We start from the raw sequence: 18,460 nt of genomic DNA, 5'->3' as shown, positions 1-18,460 counted from the left end.
ACAATTATACAGACCCTGAAAAAACTCAGAAGGATATATGAAATAATGTTGGAATAAAATTAATGACTAACTACAGTAGGAATTGCTCTTCACTAGGTAGGCCTATAAATACATTCCAGAAGAAAAGGCTACATTGAAAAATAAACAGTGAAATGGAAGCAGGAAGGCAGACCATAAAGTAAATATTATCCAATGAACAACATCTATTGAAGCTTGATTGCAACCTTCTTTTACCTAAGTTAGTTACTGACCTTTGTTCTTCTCTAATGCCAAATAACAAAGTCATGAAAATGCAGTAATCATTTTCAAGACATTAGACTTTACAGAAAGAATTCAGTGAATGTATTGCTAGAAAGTAAAGATAGATGTCTGAGCAAAAGAGTGAAAAAAATATCCCCAATCTCTGGACCTCTGCTGTGAGAAGGGTACAAGATGAAGCACAAGGAGAATGGACAGAAATACAGTAGTGTATAACAGTAGTTCCCAAGATGCAAACAGAGGAGAAAATCAACAAGATCATCACAGGACTTAGTATGGGAGAGTAGAGACAAGAACAGTGAAAATGCAAGGAGAATTACAAAGGATGCCCTTGCATATTTGGCAGAAGACTGCATGGCATTGAGGTCTAAACTATGTGGAGGTATTATAGGAAACTACCTGTACTCATATGGTGCCACAAGAAGTGAATAACTTATGATTTACAAGAAATTGAATAATCATAAAGGTCTTGATTCAGTAGTGTAGAGTTAAACCTTGATAAATTCTGTTTTGAAACACTTAACAAACTTTAATACCAAGACAAGAAGATTCAAATTGTATATAAGTGACTTGACTGTTTGCAACAATAGAGTTAAAAAAAATCAAATCACATAATGTGGATGCAAAAGCATAACATTATTAAGGTAATCTTTAAACAACACATATTTTATGGGAATAGTCCTGATTATAAATGATTCGTTTTCCTTACAGATATTGGATGTACAAAATCAACCAAAAACAAAAACAAAACAAAGCAAAAGACAATTGAGTATACCAGTGCCTCATCCCTATTCCTAGACAGTCATGAGCCTGAGATTGGAAGATCATGGTTCACAGATGGCTGGAGTACCAATCCATGAGACATTTATGTTCAATTATTCAATCAAAGCAGAGTGAAACCTTGGTTCAAATAGAACATACTCAGTCAGTCATGAGTGAATAAACCAAGCAAGAGTTTAAGGCTCTGAGTCAACTTTAATTACTCTGTGTGCGTGCATGCACGCTCACACATGCACACACGCACACACACACACAAATGGAATGAGAGAGGAAGACGGAGAGAGAAAAAAAGGAATATTAAGAGTTTAAGGACTATCCTAAGCAATATTAATTAATAAAATGAGGGAAATCATGGAACCTATGTTTCTTGGAGTCTGGCTTCCTTCACATAATATGATTGTTTTCCAAATCTTTCCATTTTTTTTATGAAAGGGGCTTTGCCATTCTTTCTGATAGAAGCATAAAATTCCATTGTGTATATAAACCACATTTACTTGATCTATTCATCTATGGAGGGGCATTTTGATTGGTTCTAAAAGTGCTGCCAGAAACGTAATTGTAGATTTAGTGTATTTTAGCTTGAGATCATTTCAACAAATGCCCAGGAGTAGGATTGCTGGTTCCAGAACTATGTACATTTGACCTTACAAAATGATGCTAATTGAAATGAACTCCAAGACATGGAAAAAAGTCTTTTATTTTTCAGAGGTCAACCTTGATGTCCATAAAGTAGAGCATCTAGATCTTATTTTATTTAATTTGTCTTTTGCCATTGGTTTATCCCTGGCAATCTCTGTCTTGATTCTGGTACCTTCAATTTTGTATATACATTTATCTGATTTGGAGAAAGAAAGGGAAAAATTATAGTGATGAAACAAGTACAAAGAGTGACCCATTGCACCAATGATATTCAAAAGGCACTATATCGGAAGTGTACTTTACAACTTTGGGGTGGTGGGGGAGGTGTGGGGGATGGGAAGGGAGAGGAGAAGAAAAATGGAGTGGGTATCCATATTCAATAAGGAATGTATCTTACTCATGTAACTGTAACCACTCTGTACAGTATTTTTGAAATAAAATAAAATTTAAAAATTGAACCTATCCTAGAAAAAAATATAGTTTTCAAAATAATACATCTGTCACAGCACTTGTGAGGGATTCTGAAGTCAAGCTGTTAGACTTGGAAAAGGATAGATTGGGAAGCCATCGCAAACAATAATCAAAAGGCTGAGAGCTGTGCTCTGGAAAGGTCAAACAGTTAAGGGAAGACAGGGGTATGAGTTATTATCTCAAGAGTATTTAAGTTTGAGCTGTTGGACATTAAAAGATTAAGATTTGGAGACAAGATGGATGTCTGTGTTATGGATGTAATCACTATTGCTCCCTTTTGCTCCCTAACAATAAGGCATTCAATTATCACTATGTATACAAACAATACCTCATGTTAATAGTTGTAACCACAAGCTAGATTTATGCCTTAGTTTGTGGACATACCTATAGCCAATGACCACCCCCCTTGCAAGTCCCTATCTTTTTTCTTGAAATTCTTCAGCCACTGGTTGTCTCATTTCTCATTGCCTATTTGGGTGGGATTTGAGACTCCTTCCTCTCTTCACCCAGCCACAAGGCCCCAGGGGCCAAACTCTGAACCTCAGAGACACTCCCAGAACCCAGCTGCCTTTGGGGCTGCTGCTTCCTTAGCCATTGGCCTACTGCCTCCTTCCTCCCTTCACCAGCCTCTGCCAGTGCCTCCCATAATCTCCCTACTACCCCATTCCCAACCCCAGCTCGGCCTCCCCCAAGGCCTCCCCTCCTCTCCACACAGCCCAACACCAGCAGGGCCACTACTCTGGAGAAGACAACTGTGAGCCTGGCCCAACAGAATCAAAGGTTCCACAACATGCAGCCGGCTTAGAAATGGAGGCAGCATAGGTCTCTGCTCAGTGTCTTTCACTTCACTTACACAAGTATTACACTTCACTTACACAAGTATTAGTTGTATTCATTTGATATTTAATTTTGGTTTTTGTAACTTCTAATTAAGCCTTTGAAGAATAACTGGTAGAAATATAGTCCCAAAATTTGAATTGTCTCTTGTTTAATTCTTTCAAGATTCAGAGATGTTTAAATAGTTATAACCATCATGAACTCTCAATTCCATAGCAGAGTCTATTCAGAAAATAATTGCTTATGCATCTGTTATCAATTATTTTCAAGACTTGAAAGTTTTAATGTTTCAAATATTACAGGAAGATCTTTGATTCATGTTGAATGGATGTGAGTAGGTTGAGCTGCTGCATACATACTTGTGTGTTTGTGTGTTGGTATGTGTGTGTGTGTGTGTGTGTGTGTGTGTGTGTGTGTGTGTGTGTGTGTGTGTAGAGGGGTGTATGTGTATGTGTATCATTGAAATCAAGGATAAGGATGTTGAACCCTGGTCTGAACTTGTCTCCTTTTTATGAGATATAATTTTGGTGTTTTTGGCTGTTTGTATGATCTGATTGCTTGCCTTTGCCTGATGTGCACATTCCAGCTCAATTTTTTAATTAAAACTTCTTATTATTTATTATTGAGCATATAGGGCTCTGATATTCCTTTGTCTTTAGTCTGCCATCTAGGATCTTTTTTTCCTCTTCAAAAATTAACATTCAATATAAATTTTACCTCCTGACTGATTTTTCCTTTAATTTGAAATTTGAAATATCTATTATAAGACCTTTGATATCTGTATTCATGAAAAAAAATAATTTTGAATTCTCTGTTTAATGTAATAACACCTGGACAGATATGTTTGCACCAAGATCTTAAAATTTATTTTGTAGTTTTATTTTAAAATATCTCCTCCATGTTTATAGTGTGGGGAGACAAACAATTCCTAGTAACAATGATAACTGTTTTATTCGTTAAAATATCTGATAATTAATAATTTTGAATATGTCTAGTTTCAAATGAATGCATTTGCTCAATAAGTTTGCTTGATAGACCCATGCACAAAAATACCAGTTCTAGGGGCTGAGGACACGGTGGATCAGTGATAGACAGCTTATCTTGAATGCACCAGACCCTAGTATTGATTCCACAGCACCACCTAAGCAGAAAAAGCTAGATGTGGTACTGTGGCTCAAGTGGTAGAGCACTAGTCTACAGCTGAAATGCTGAAGGACAGTGACCAGGCCCAGAGTTCACCAACAACAACAAATTAAATAAATAAATGAAACTCATATTCAAGTACATTAATTTCAATGGTTGATTACCATTTTAGGTAGGGGCAGGTTGCCAAGATACAGCACCTGACAAATACTGAAAACGAAAAGTAAAACATTAGCTCTGCCAACAACATGTAGAATTGCCACTCAAAGAGAAACCGGTACTAAGAATGAAATACTTTTTATAACATTTCTTAAGAGATTATGGCTTTATGTTAATTATCAAATAAATTGACCTTCCAAAACTCCATTGGTGGGCCTGAGTCTTAAGGGAACCTACAAAAACTGGAGGAGAAAATCATCAACCTGTATTTTTAAAATTGTTATTGTTAAGGGAGTGTACATACAGATAAACATATTGTAAGTCAGGTAATGAGTTCATTTCTTGTTTGACAATCCCATCCCTCGTTTCCCTGTCCACAGTGATATAACTCATTGTGAATACAGTATCTACAGAGTAAAATTGCTGCCTTTGTTTCCCTGTTCTCCTTGAATATCTCTGACTCCCTCAATGCCCATAAATTGATAAACAAGAACAGAAAAATCCCTCTTGTTTCCAATTCCTGGAATACATTTCAATATAAACATCAGTAGTTTTGTGAGAGTGTCAGGCTCTGTACACACATCCCAAACACGTATACTTCCCGCACCCAGTCATAATTCCCACCCAATTCTAAGGTCCACACAGTAATTCTTTTCACTTTCCACACAGGAAGAAGCTGAAATTCAGAAAGATTAAGTAAATTACTGGAAATACAGGGCTGAGCATAGTGGCTCACTCTTATACCTTACCTACTCCAGAGAGTAAGATCTGAAGATCATATTCTGAAACCAACCCAGGTTGACATATCCATTACATGTTTACCTCCAGTTAATCAGAAGAAATTGAGAATTGTGTGTTACAACTCGTAGAGTTAGAACATCACCAGACTTGAATTGGAAACCTAAAGGACAGCATCAATATTATGATTTTTAAGAACCAATTTTGTCTCATACATAATCTCAGACAACACCCACCCACACACACACATCTTAAAATAGATGTTAGTACTGAAATCCAAATAGTTTTTTTTTAATTTTATAAGTTTTATTTTTTAGCTTTAGTGAGGTTTGACTTGATAGTTTGTACTGATGAGCCACAACTTAGAACTTTGTTATAATTATACCCCTGTCGGTATTAAGAAAAACATTCTCCTAGTTAAGTCTTCCTCTTTTTCCAGCAATGATAACTTTTCTCTTCTTGGTCTAGTTTCTTCTCTTGGGACTCAATCTCTTAGACTTTTCTGTCTTGCATTGTCTGTAAGTTCATTGATCCAGTAGATCTCAGCCATCCTAATAACCTAGACAGAACTTGCCTTGGGAAAAGTGTTCCAAGCTCACCATTCAGTGGATGTTGTTAGTGCTCACCCATAATCACGTTCTCTTCAGAACTGCGAAGTTGTTAGGTCCAGGAATTCAGGAAAAGCACTCACTGTGTATTATTTCATACTTTTTAATTTAATGGCAGCTTCCACCTATTGTGTACTTTAAGCATGTGTGAAGAGAAAGATTGCCCCTAAGAGACAGAAGCACTGTACTAACTGTTGCTGTCAAAACATAGAAGGAGGGAAACAAGTTCTGAAGGAACCTTCGAGCCTAGAAACTGATTTCGTAGAAACCCAAACTGCATTTTATCTTACCTTCAAAATAGAAAGTCGGAGACTGAAGTTACATGTAAGCTCCATTTATATTCCTGAGCATGGGGCTCCCTTCCTCTGACCATTTACAACAGGGACAGGTGGGAAGCTGTAACAGGAACACCTAGAGTTTGGGCCTGGGATTAAAAACTCCTTTTTGTGATCATAAACATTCCACCATTTCCTGAATTGGATCTGAGGGGCAGAAGGAATTAAGGTTAGGAATTCAGAAACTTATAATTACTTCTAAGTTTGCTATCTAAACTCATCCCTTCCCACCCCTCAGAATCCTATTTCCCAACTGTGTAGACACCCTTACACTCTGTTCTCCAGGAGCGTTTGTGTGTAGGGCATCTTCTGCTTCTTATATGTACTGCTTTATAAATGGAGATTTTCTCCTAGGCTCAAAATTATTTCATTGATTGGGACATTGTGCAATATGATAAACAGAGAGTTACCTGGAAGGAAGATCCTACGAGGCAAAGCATCTACTAGGACAATGAAACCCATGGTTTGGCATGCTTAATGTTTTAACTTGTGCACTGAACTAACAGGAGAAAATGACACAATAGGAAATCTGCCAATTTTGCCAAATAAAGAGATATGGTGAAGGTCAGAGAAAGGACATTGATTTCATCATAGTCATGACAAGACAAAACCTTAGCACACTATCAGAATACTAATCCATACTCACCTACTTTTTTATTCACCCATATCATTAGGTCTGAGTTGTATGCAGGTGTCCTCAGGACTTGCAGAACAGGAAGATCTCGGGGCTAACATTGGCCTGCCATTTTGGACATAAAATACCTAGTTGATGAGAGCCCTTAGTAATATCCACATATATGTGCATTTATCCTACTATACTTGATAAGTATTCCCTCACTATATTATCTTTGGTTTGGTCACTTGCTGACATAGCAGCTGTCTGGTAGCTCCATTGTGAATTCACTTTATTCACCAGAAATGGAGAAGGAGAGACTGACCACAACACATTTGCATTTTTCTCAATGAGCAGTGAGTGGCAGGGGAGTATTTCAGAAGCTCCCCATGTTCTCAGTTAGCTAGTACCACCTAGATTCCAGCTCAAATCTTGATAAACAGATATAGAACATACATGTAACTAATTGTGCCAGATTCACAGCTAGAGAGGTAGATGAGAAATTGGAAGGGGTTGGTGTGAAAGCCACAGGTTGATATGAAGCAGAATTCAAAGGATATGGAGATGAAGCGAGCTATGTGGAAGGAAAAGGAGAGGCAGCTGAAGAAGAAGAGCAACTAGAGAGAGAAGATAGAGCACGTTTGAAGCCACCTGGACATCAAGGTAACCCATCTGAGGTACATCAGTCTGGTTGTGCAGAGCCACAGAGAGAAGCTGGAAGAACATCAGCAAGTGCTCTTGACCATTTCTAGGGAGCTCCCAGAATGACAGGGGAGCTTCCCAGAGCACTGCTGTTGAGCACATCTCAGATCCCTTGCTACCATGATAATTGACATGGGAGAAGAGCAGCAAGAGTTGTATGAAGTGATTGCAACTCACTATGTGGAGGTTGTTCTGCAGAATTGTGGAGTGTGGTCTCTCAGGATGCTTAGGGAAAAGATCCTACAGCTTGTGTCAAAGAATGCAATCTACTTGGAGTAGACATTTATAGATGGCACGTGCCTGAACACAACAAGCTGATAATGAGCTGCTAGAGGTAGTTTCCCTAAAGATCTAACAGCCAAAACTGGACAGGCAAACCCAGAGCTCTGCATCACATCAGGACACCATGCCAATTGTTTCTACCTTAGTATTGGCTACCTAGTTTGCACACCCATGATCTTGTTACCCTGATTGTGCCCCACAATCCCTCACAACTTTTACTCTTTCACTTTGTCTATGTTTCCTTTTCCCTGCTAAACAGTTCTGGATGCCTGTATTAGCTACCCCAATCCGTGCAAAACTGTTGCTTATAACCAATTTCCTGACTCTGTAACTCAGCAATTATAGTCACAGTTACCCTTTACCTGGTATCCTAGTCTCTACTACTCTTTTCTGCTACCCATAATTCATAACACCATGGTTCAAGCCATCTGAAACCTGATACCCCTTTCTCTGATACCCCATTCCCAAACAAAGCAAGGAAATAGTGGGCACAGATAGTCGAGTTGGATACCTCTTTTGCAGGCACATTGGGACAACTTATTACTCAGGTATTTAACACGAGGGACTAACGTGGTGGAAAGAAAACAGCTTACTCAAAGGTGACTAAAATCCAAGGACATGACTTATAACTTATTGCTAGAAAAAGAAGGCCTTGCAGTGAAAGTCAATGAGAAAGAAAATTTTAGAAGAAATATTGGGGATGATGCAAAAGTTGAGCTTAGTCTCTTCTTCTAGTGGTCTGAATTATGTAATTACTTTGCATTTAAAAATTATATGAAGACACACATTTATGCAGTATTATGTTAATTGATGGAATAATTGCATAGTATCACGTTAATTATATTCAATATTTTATGCTCTATGATATGCTCATGAGTCTGCCTTTGGCAATATGAATTGAGCTCTCTGACAAAAATGGAATTTCATTGTCAAATACTACAAGGAGATTACAGATGCTAGTACCAAAATGAAAGGTTGAACCATAAAACTGAATAAAGCTACAAGTTTGAAGTGAGGGGGTCAGTGGTAAGGGCTATGATAAAAGAGAAATTATTCACCATGAAATCTTGGAAAAATAGAAGGTGTTTTCTTGAATTACTAGCTTTTAAAACATTCTTAGAAAGAAAAACATTGTGTTTTTTTTTTTTTTTTTTTTTTTGCTATTTGGAACCTCTTTAATGAATGTTTTAACAAAAAATTATCAAAACGACTTTGAAAATTCAATGATGTGAATTATCATATTAACATTATATTCAAAGTTGCCTTGAGATGCAGGAAGGCTGTATTCCTTCTATTAAATTAATGGAATAAGCGTCCTTTTGCATGATTGGACAGTCCATGACACTTGTTCCAAAACACAAAATATACTGGAGAGAAAAATAAAAGGAGTACTTCTGGGAAAATGTCGGAGAAAAGCTGGAGGCTAAATAAGCTCTCGCATAGAAAGCAGTTTTAGTATTCCAGTGAACAGTCCTAGGCTGGAGAATTACAACAAGTGTGCAATCACAGTACAGAGAGTTTGGCCAGAGAGGGAAAATCCACGCAAGGAGACAGATCTGAGCACTTGCAGGTAGCCATGTCTGTGGTGGTGGCAGCCCCCTCCATACCTACAAAACAGAGAATCCTGGACAAAGGTGCCAGACACAGCAAGCTAGCAGATTCTACTCAACACCAGCAAGAACTGACAAGGAGCAGATATCTTCATCCTTCAGATTGCAGACCAGAGAGTACAAAGGAACCAAGACTCTGTTCCACGGAGGAGAAAGTCACTCTGCCCAGGCAGTGAAAATTCTGCCCCTAAAAGAGTGTCTTTCTTCACTGGGTAAACAGAGCCAGAGGCTGCCCCTTCCTATGTCAGCATAGATAATCTATTGAAATTCAGTAAACATAAACCTTGAGAATTGCTCCAGGCTGGGCTCTGTGAATGTCTGAGAAGCTAGCCCCTCAGGGAAAAGCTACTGTTTGCTGAAAAGCCTCAACTCTAGGGAGAACCTAGCCTCATTACAGCATCTCCAAACTAGAGGAAACAGCCATCTTCCTCTTTGGTGAAACTCAAAACAGATCTCCTCCCACTGAACTAGCCTGGGAAGAGGATCACAAAATTCTGGGTAAAGCAGAGAATTTTTTTGCCTGTCCAAACAAACTGATTTAAGAAACCAATCAAACCACAGGAAAACCGAACACCACAAGCAGACCAGAGATTCCACTAAGGGACTGGTTATGGACAAAAGGGACGTACAGGATCTTCCCGTTCACTCCCCCCCCCAAAAAAAATCAAAGAACCCTATTTTTATACCTATTTTTAATTATTAATTTTTTTAAAAAATTGTATTCTATTAATCTTTTTTTCCTCTTATAATTTTTATTTTAGGTGAATATGCATGTGTATGTTCTTTTTTATTTTTATTTTATTTCTACTGAACTTTTGGTCCTTTTTCTTTCTTTCTCATTCTTTTCATTTTTTCTTCTCTTTCATTCTTTTTTTGGGTGACTAAATTGCTGTTCTGCTCATCTTCAGATATACCTGTCATCGATTATTAGACCTTATCCCTCTTTGTGTACACATATAAACCAGAAATTCATTACTTAATTCAAAACCATTTAGGCTTAAATTCCTTAATAACTATATTATCTTTATTATATAATATTTTAAGTATTTTTATTTTTTAGTTTTTCATATCTCCTTTGTACTCCTCCCCTCCTCTCATCCTATCTGCGTTTTTCTCTCAATATTACTTCATTAAAATTGCATAATTTTTGTGCTTCACAAAAACAAAAAAAAAATTTGTTTTTCCATTTTTTCTTCTCTTTTTTACTCTTCTCTTTCTCCTATCACTCTGTCCAATACATTTCCCTATTTAAGATTAGGACTCAGTTAATTTTATTCTCTTTTTACCTTTCCACATCTCTCTAATCCTATTTTTCCCCACATTTCTCCCTAAACCTAGTAATTTCTGGTTTGCCAAATTCTACCTTGCTGTTCTTAACCCATTAATACATAGTTGTTTGACATTCAATAGATTGTATCTGTTGAACAAGATTGTATCTGCAGACTTTTGACTGTACAACTACAGGCTTTGGTTGATGCTCGCCTTAAAATAGTGTTCTAGCAGAAAGCTGGTATTACTTTCATAATAAATAGAGGCATTCATGGAATCCATTAAAAGACAGCTGAAGGAAGTCAGGGAGACCAGAAAGGCAATGTTGAATGGAGCCAACAGAAGGAATGGAAGTCCAAGGAAACCATAACCAGTCAACTAAGTGATTTGAGAATAAACACTGAACACCAAATTAAGGAAATAAGAAATTCATACAAGAACTAAAAGCTCCAACAAAGAATTTGAAGCTATCAAAGCCAAGCAATTAGAAGCAAAAGAACTAAAAAAACAAAAAAGAAATTCTTGACAATAGGTTAGACCATGCAGAAGATCGAAACTTGGGGATTGGAAACAGCTTAGATATTACAGAGAAAGAATATTCAACTATCCAAGACAAGTCCAAGAAATATGATAGATCTATTAAACATTTGGAAGACACCATCAGGAGGCCTAATCTGAAGATAACAGGTATAGAGGAGCACCTAGAAACAGAAGTTAATGGTCTAGGAAATTTGTTCACAGGATCCTAGAAGAAAACTTCTCAAACATTCAAAATGATAGGTCTATTCAAATACAAGAAGCTTTTAGAACCCCAAATAGACCAGACCAGAACAGGACGTCGTATCACCACCTTATAATCCCCACAGGATCAGTTCAGACCAAGGAAAAGATCTTCAAAGTTGTCAAGGAGAAAAGATCAAGCACCTATAAGGGAAACCAATTAGAATCACCTCAGATTTCTCAGCAGAGACAATTAAAGCAAGAAGAGAGTGGATTGATGTAGGCCATGCCCTAAAGACAAAAAACTATCAACCAAGCATACTGTACCCAGCTATACTCTCCTTCATAACTGAAGGTCAAATAAAATACCTTCCATACAAAAGAAAAACTGAAACAATATATCTCTACCAAACCAGTCTTACAAAGATACTTAAAGATGTCCCACACAAAGAAAACCAACAGGACCACAAGAAACCACACCCAAATTGAGAGTCTATGAACCATAAGAAAAACCCATTTGGCGCAGCCCTCAAGAAGGTGAATTAAATGGCAGGATCTCCCAAATACGTCTCAGTCCAATCTCCCAACATTAACAGATTTAACTCTCCAATAAAGCAACATAGACTGTCTAGTTGGATTAAAAATAAAGATCCTTCCATCTGCTCCCTTCAGGACTCACACCTTGCCCATAAAAACAAACACATTTTGAAAGTGAAAGGCTGGAACAATTCTACCAAGCAAACAGCCCCCCAAAAGAGGCAAGAGTTGCAATCTTCCTATCAGATAAAATAGATTTCAAATTAAAATTAGTGAGAAGAGGTAAAGAAAGTTGCAACATACTAATTAAGGGATTTTTCCTTCAGGAGGATATTAAAATTCTAAATCTCTATTCACAAAACAATGGAGCACCCAAATTTATTCAAGAAACACTACTATCTCTCAAACCTCACCTAGATCCCAATATATTAATTGTTGGGGACGTTAACACACCACTCCCCCCCCCCCCCACTAGATAGATCAACTCAGCAAAAACTCAACAGAAAAACCGCAGATATAAACAACTGCACAGATCACCTAGATTTAATATTTCACCCAGCAGTATCAGAGTACACGTTTTTCTCAGCAGCATATGGAACATTTTCCAAAATAGACCACATTTTTAGGTCAAAAAGCACACTTGTCCAAATTCATAAACATTGAAGTTATACCTTGCATTCTTTCAGACGACAAGGGAATAAAATTAGAACTCAACACCAAAACCACCAAACAAAGTCCTGTAACACATGGAGGCTGAAGAACATACTGTTGAATCAAGAGTGGGTCATGGAAGAGATCAGAAACAAAATTCAAATGTTCATAATATTCAACAAAAATTAACACACAAATTACCAGCTCCTCTGGGACACAGGAAAGGCAGTACTCAGAGTTAAGTTTATAGCTCTGAATACATACATCAACAAATTGGAGAGATCTGAAACCAACAATTTAATGAGACATCTGAGCCTCCTTGAAAAAGAGCAGCAGGATAAACCCCAATCCAGCAGATGGAAAGAAATAATTAAAATTAAATCAAAATTAAATGAATTAGAATCTATATAAACATAGAAAATATCAACAAAACAGGAGTGGTTCTTCAAAAATTAACAAACTGACAGATCTTTAGCAAATCCTGTTAGAAAGAGAAGAGAGGTGCTGGAAAGGTGGCTCAGTGGAAGAGGGCTTACCTTGCATGCATGAGGCCCTGGGATAGATTCCTCAGCAGCACATAAGCAAAAAGAAAAAAGCCAGAAGTGGCGCTGTGGCTCAAGTTGTAGAGAACTAGCCTTGAGCTGAAGAGCTGAAGGACAGCACTGAATCAAGTATTAGAATACCTAGCTACACCAATAAGATAAGATGCAAATATAAAAGGGATCCAAATACGGAAAGAAGAAGTAAAACTCTCCCTCTTTGCAGGTGACATGATCTTATAATTAAAGAACCCCACAGACTCTAATCCCAAATTAGTCAATCTGATTCAAATCTTTGGCAAAGTAGCAGGGTATAAATTAACCCTCAAAAATCAATGGCTTTTCTGTGTGCCACCAATGAGAAAGGCATGAAATCAGGAAAGGAACAACATTCATAATAGCCCCACAAAAAATAAAATACCTAGGAATTAACTTAACCAAAGAAGTGAAGGATCTCGATGATGAAATTTTAAAAACCTGAAAAAGGAAATCAAAACAGGACTTAGAAAGTGGCAAAAACTCCCATATACCTGGATTTGAAAGATCAAAATCCTGAAAATGGCAATACTTCCCAAGGCTATCTACAAATTCAATGCAATACCTTTCAATATTCCATCCTCATTCTTCAAGGAAATAGAAAAGGCAATCCAAAAATTCATATGGAACAATAAAAGACCCCGAATAGTTCAAACGATCCTCAACAGAAAGAACAGTGCTGGAGGAATATCAATAACAGATTTCAAACTCTACTACAAAGCCATAGTAATCAAAACAGATTGGTACTGACAAAAAAACAGACCTCAGGACCAATGGAATAGAATTGAAAACCCAGAAATGATCCTACAGACATATAGCCATCTAATTTTTGATAAGGGAGCTAAAAAAGTAGAATGGAAGAAAGACAGCCTCTTCAGTAAATGGTGCTGTCAAAATTGGTCAACTACTTGCAGAAAATTAAGCTAGATCCTTTTGTATCACCATGCACCAGAATCAACTCCAAATGGATCAAAGACCTCAGAGTCAAACAGACACCCTGAAAACATTACAGGATGGAATAGGAGAATCCCTAGGACTCCTTGGCACAGGCCAAAATTCTCTTAATAGAGACCCAGAAACACAACAAAGAAATGTTGGACAAATAGGATTGCATGAAATTGCAGAGCTTCTGCATGGCAAAGGACATAGCTAACAAGATCAATTGAAAGCCCACAGATTGGGAGAAGATCTTCACTAGCCATACAACAGACAAGGGTCTCATATCTAAAATATAACTGGAACTCAAAAATTAAATCCCACAACAACAAATCCTCAAAGAAACAACTGACCTGAAAATAAGTGAGCTAAAAACTTAAAGAGAAACTTCTCTGAAGAGGAAAGAAGGATGGCCAATAGACACATGAAGAAATCTTCAACCTCTCTAGCCATAAAAGTAGTGCAAAGCATACCAACATTGAGATACCACCTCATCCCAGTTACAATGGCTATAATCAAGAACTCTGATAACAGCAGATGATGGAGGAGATGTTGGCAGAAGGGAACTTTACTGCATTGTTGGTGGGCATGTAAAGTTGTTCAACCACTTTGGAAAGTAGTATGGAGGTTCCTCAGAAGACTCCACATAGAGCTCCCCTATAACCCAGCATTCCCACTTTTGGGCATTTATCCAAATGGTCACAAACAAGATCATAGTAAAGCTACCAGCACAACTCTGTTTATTGCAGCATTATTTACCATAGCTAAGATATCAAACCAACCCAGATGCCCCTCAGTAGTTGAATAGATCAAGTAAATGTGGTGTATATACACAATAGAATTCTATGCCTCCATCAGAAAAAAATGACATTGCCCCATTTGTTAGGAAATGGAAAGACCTGGAAAAATATTATATTAAGTGAAGTAAGCCAATCCCAAAGAAACATAGGTCCCATCGTTTCCTTTATTTGCAATAACCACTGTGTGTCTGAGACAAGCAGAAAAGATCAGACAAGTTGATGTTAGGCGAAATTAACCCCAAGATAAGAATTCAAATGATTTTTTTTTCTTTATTGCGATTGTTCCTAACATATTTATAAGATGATTTCCTTGTTGCTTTGAATATCCCTCCCCCACGGTATAACCCCTGCTTTCACTGTATTTGATGTTGGTATAATTTTTGGTGGGAATTGGAAAAAAAAAAAAACAAATCGTTTAAATAGGGATACTGGTGGACGCATTGCAGCGATGAGATATACAAGTCATTATGTAGAAAAGGAACTTTCAACTTTGGCCAGTGAGAGTGGGAGGCGGGCAGGGGGGTGTCTGGAGAGCCAGGGGAGGGAGGAAGGAGAACGGATGGGAAGGGGAAAAAAAGGATGATGCACCAATTCTTGATGAGAAATGTACTCATTATCTTGCCCATGTAATTGTTACCTCTCTGAATGGTATTTTCACAATAAAATAAATAAATGGATTGCTACAGAATAGATTCTAAATGTAATATTTAATGCTATTGGATTACTTGAAGACAAAGGTTTACAGAAAATTTTAAATTTCAGATAAATTTTAATATTCCAATAAACACGTTAAAGAAATATAATTTAAAAATTCACGGTTAAAGGCAAACCCTGACAGGAGAGTCTGAAAGACACTTATCTGGAAACAGGAAGGAACACTGTGGCTCAACTCGTAGAGGGCTCCTCTTGAGCTGAAGAACTCAGGAATATGTTTAAACCCAGGTCCTGAGATTAAACCTCATTACTGACAAAAAGAAAATAAAATTTAAAGAATTAAAGCATTAGGCCTGGGAAGGAGATTCAGTAGTAGAGTGCTTCTCTTGAATGCATGAGGTCCTGGGTGCAATTCCTCAGTACCACAGAAGTAAAAAAAAATTGGAAATGGTTCTGTGGCTCAAGTGGTAGAGCACTAGCCTTGAGCTGAAGAGCTCATAAGGGACAGTGCCCAGACCCAGAGTTCAGGCCCTCCAACCACCACCACCACCAACAACAAATTAAAGCATCAAACAACCTGAAGATGTTGTCTAGAATAATGAGTGTGGCATTATCCATTTACATGACTTAGTGACTTTAAACCTAGCTTACAGGGGAGGTGGTGGGCAATTTGTGTGTTCGCCAAAACCTGCAAGGAGGTTTCCCAAGGAGGAAGAAAGGAGGGAATGGGGGGGAGGAGTGAGGTGTTTGGTGAACTTGCCTTTTGGTTCAGTGGTTATTTTCTGGAGTCAAATTCAGAGAAATTCTGCTTGCAATCCTAGTTGCATGGGGAATGAGGAAGCCATGGCCTGGAAGTGGTTTTGTCCTGTCCTTGGCCTGGTTCCAACCACCATTGGATAATCCATGTCCCACTTCAGGACCAAGATGCCTTGAAGACTAATGATCCAAGGGCAGGTGGAACTAATCACAGCCAGAAAGGGCCAAAAATGCAATGCCGAGGGCAACACTGGAAATCTACACCAGGCAGAGATTTTTTAAAATATTTTGTATTGTAAAATACTATACAAAGCTTTTACAGTTACATGAGTAGGGTAATGAGTACATTTCCTATCGAGCATTGTTACCTCATCCTTTGTTTTTCCCCTACTACCCTTTCCCTCCCCAACTTTCCAACTCCTCCCTCCTTGACCCCTGCCCGACATTAAATTCATTTTCTACTCAGTGTCTTGTACATCTCATCATCATAATGAGTCAACCTGCATCCCCATTTAAGCATTCTGCTATATCCCTTCCACTCCCCAAATTACAAAATATGTATATAAGGTGCAGAACACTGGAATCAAATACAGTGAAAACAGGGATTATACCATGGGGGGATAAACCTACAAAAAATCACATAGTGCATTATAAGTATATTAAAAACAAAAACAAGAAAGAAAGAAAGAAAGAAAGAAAAAACTTTTGTCTCTGACTTGGGGTACATTTCGCTTAATATCATCTTATATGGTCATGTTACAACAGTCTTTGATCTTCTCTGCTTATCCTAGATATGTGCTAGTCCTTGCAAACAAGGGAAACCATGGGTTCTATGCTTTTAAAACTTATTTATATCTCCCACTTCTTTTTATCTCAGTGAAGGAAAATGTTAGAAAGTAGAAATTATATGTAGCACCTCTTTCTTGAAGTACCACGCAGAGGAATGGCACTTCCTATTGGGAGTCCTGGGATGAAAACCACACCAGCCCATGTAGACCCATCAGAGGTCTGTGTGGTGACTTTGAGGGGATTCAGGACACCGCCTTTCTGCTGCGTGTGTGCAGCACTTGTTGCGGTGGGCTGTAGCCAACAAGGTTCCATGAGTGACCAAACCCAGCTTCAGGTGCCAAAGCCAAGAGGGAAGGCAAGGCTGACCCTAACTCCTGCCTTCCATCTGTGCAGCCTACAGTGACAAGGCCAGGGGCTGGGAAGATGGCTCAGTGGTAGAGCGCTTGCCTTGCATGCTTGAGGCCCTGGGTTCGATTCCTCAGCACAACATAAGCAAAAAAAAAAAAAAAAAAAGGACAAGGCCAGACCCATTGCCCTGCTTTGGAGCCCAATGAGGTTAGGGGGTGAGCTCATTACATCCAAACGGATCATCCCCAGAATGGCACTGAGAGCTGGGCCCATGTGGACCAGAAGGACAATGGAGGAGGCTACACAGCAAAGCCAAAGGGGCTTCGGGCCCCAAGTGCTGCAGCTGGTGCACTGCAAGTACAGGCTCCTCTGGCACTGAGGGTATAGCGATGGCCTTATACCCTGAGTCCACAGAGTCCACAGGGACCATAAAATGGAGGTCTGCAGAGATGCTGAAGGGGCTCCAGGTTGCTGAGCTGCTGCAGCTGTCTCAAGCCGGCGGGCAGAGCGCCAGCACATGGCTCCAGTTCCCAGATGAGGTGAACCAAGGCTGGGCTGCCTGGCCCCAAGCGGGCAGAGTGCACGCCCAGCCTTACTTCTCCCATGGATTGTGCAGTGCACAAACATGGTGTCCCCCCACTCCACACTCATGGGGGAAGGCAGTGACTCCAGAACAGAGTTTTCCTGGGATGGCCCACATACTCAGGACCACCGCAGAATAGTACCAGCACAGCTGGAGGAGGATGGGGCAGCAGTGGTCTCAACTCCAACCCTATGGCTGCCAGCTCCTGGGTGAAATTGAGCAACAGAGACCAGGAAGTTAGGTGGGCAGGGTGGGCGGGGCTCATCCGGCAATGCTGGAGAGCATGCAACACATCCTCACTGCACATCCGCCAAGGGAAGGGGCCCCACTTCTCAACTGGTGACTTAAGGAGGCACCCATACCCACAGGGACTACAGAAATGGAGGTTCATGTTGTGATTCGAAAATTGCTCCAGAGCACAGGCTTGCTGCAGCACTGAATAATTGGCAAAAAAGAAATAAAAAGGAAAGACATCCACTAAAACTTTTCATCAATGATAACCTATTATAATTTAAAAAGAGTTACTTTCCTCTTGTCCTATATTTTTGCATAGGGCCCTATGAATTAACCAGAAATCTCCAGAATTTCTTCATGCACAGTAATACAAATAAATATAGCTATACAAATAAATATGTGCTACTTCCTACATTGTAGCTAGTAGGTTTTG

The sequence above is a fragment of the Dipodomys spectabilis genome, unplaced genomic scaffold (assembly GCF_019054845.1).
Source record: "Dipodomys spectabilis isolate Male_0828 unplaced genomic scaffold, ASM1905484v1 ptg000565l, whole genome shotgun sequence".
Lineage (NCBI taxonomy): Eukaryota > Metazoa > Chordata > Mammalia > Rodentia > Heteromyidae > Dipodomys > Dipodomys spectabilis.
This window is presented reverse-complemented; position numbering follows the sequence as displayed.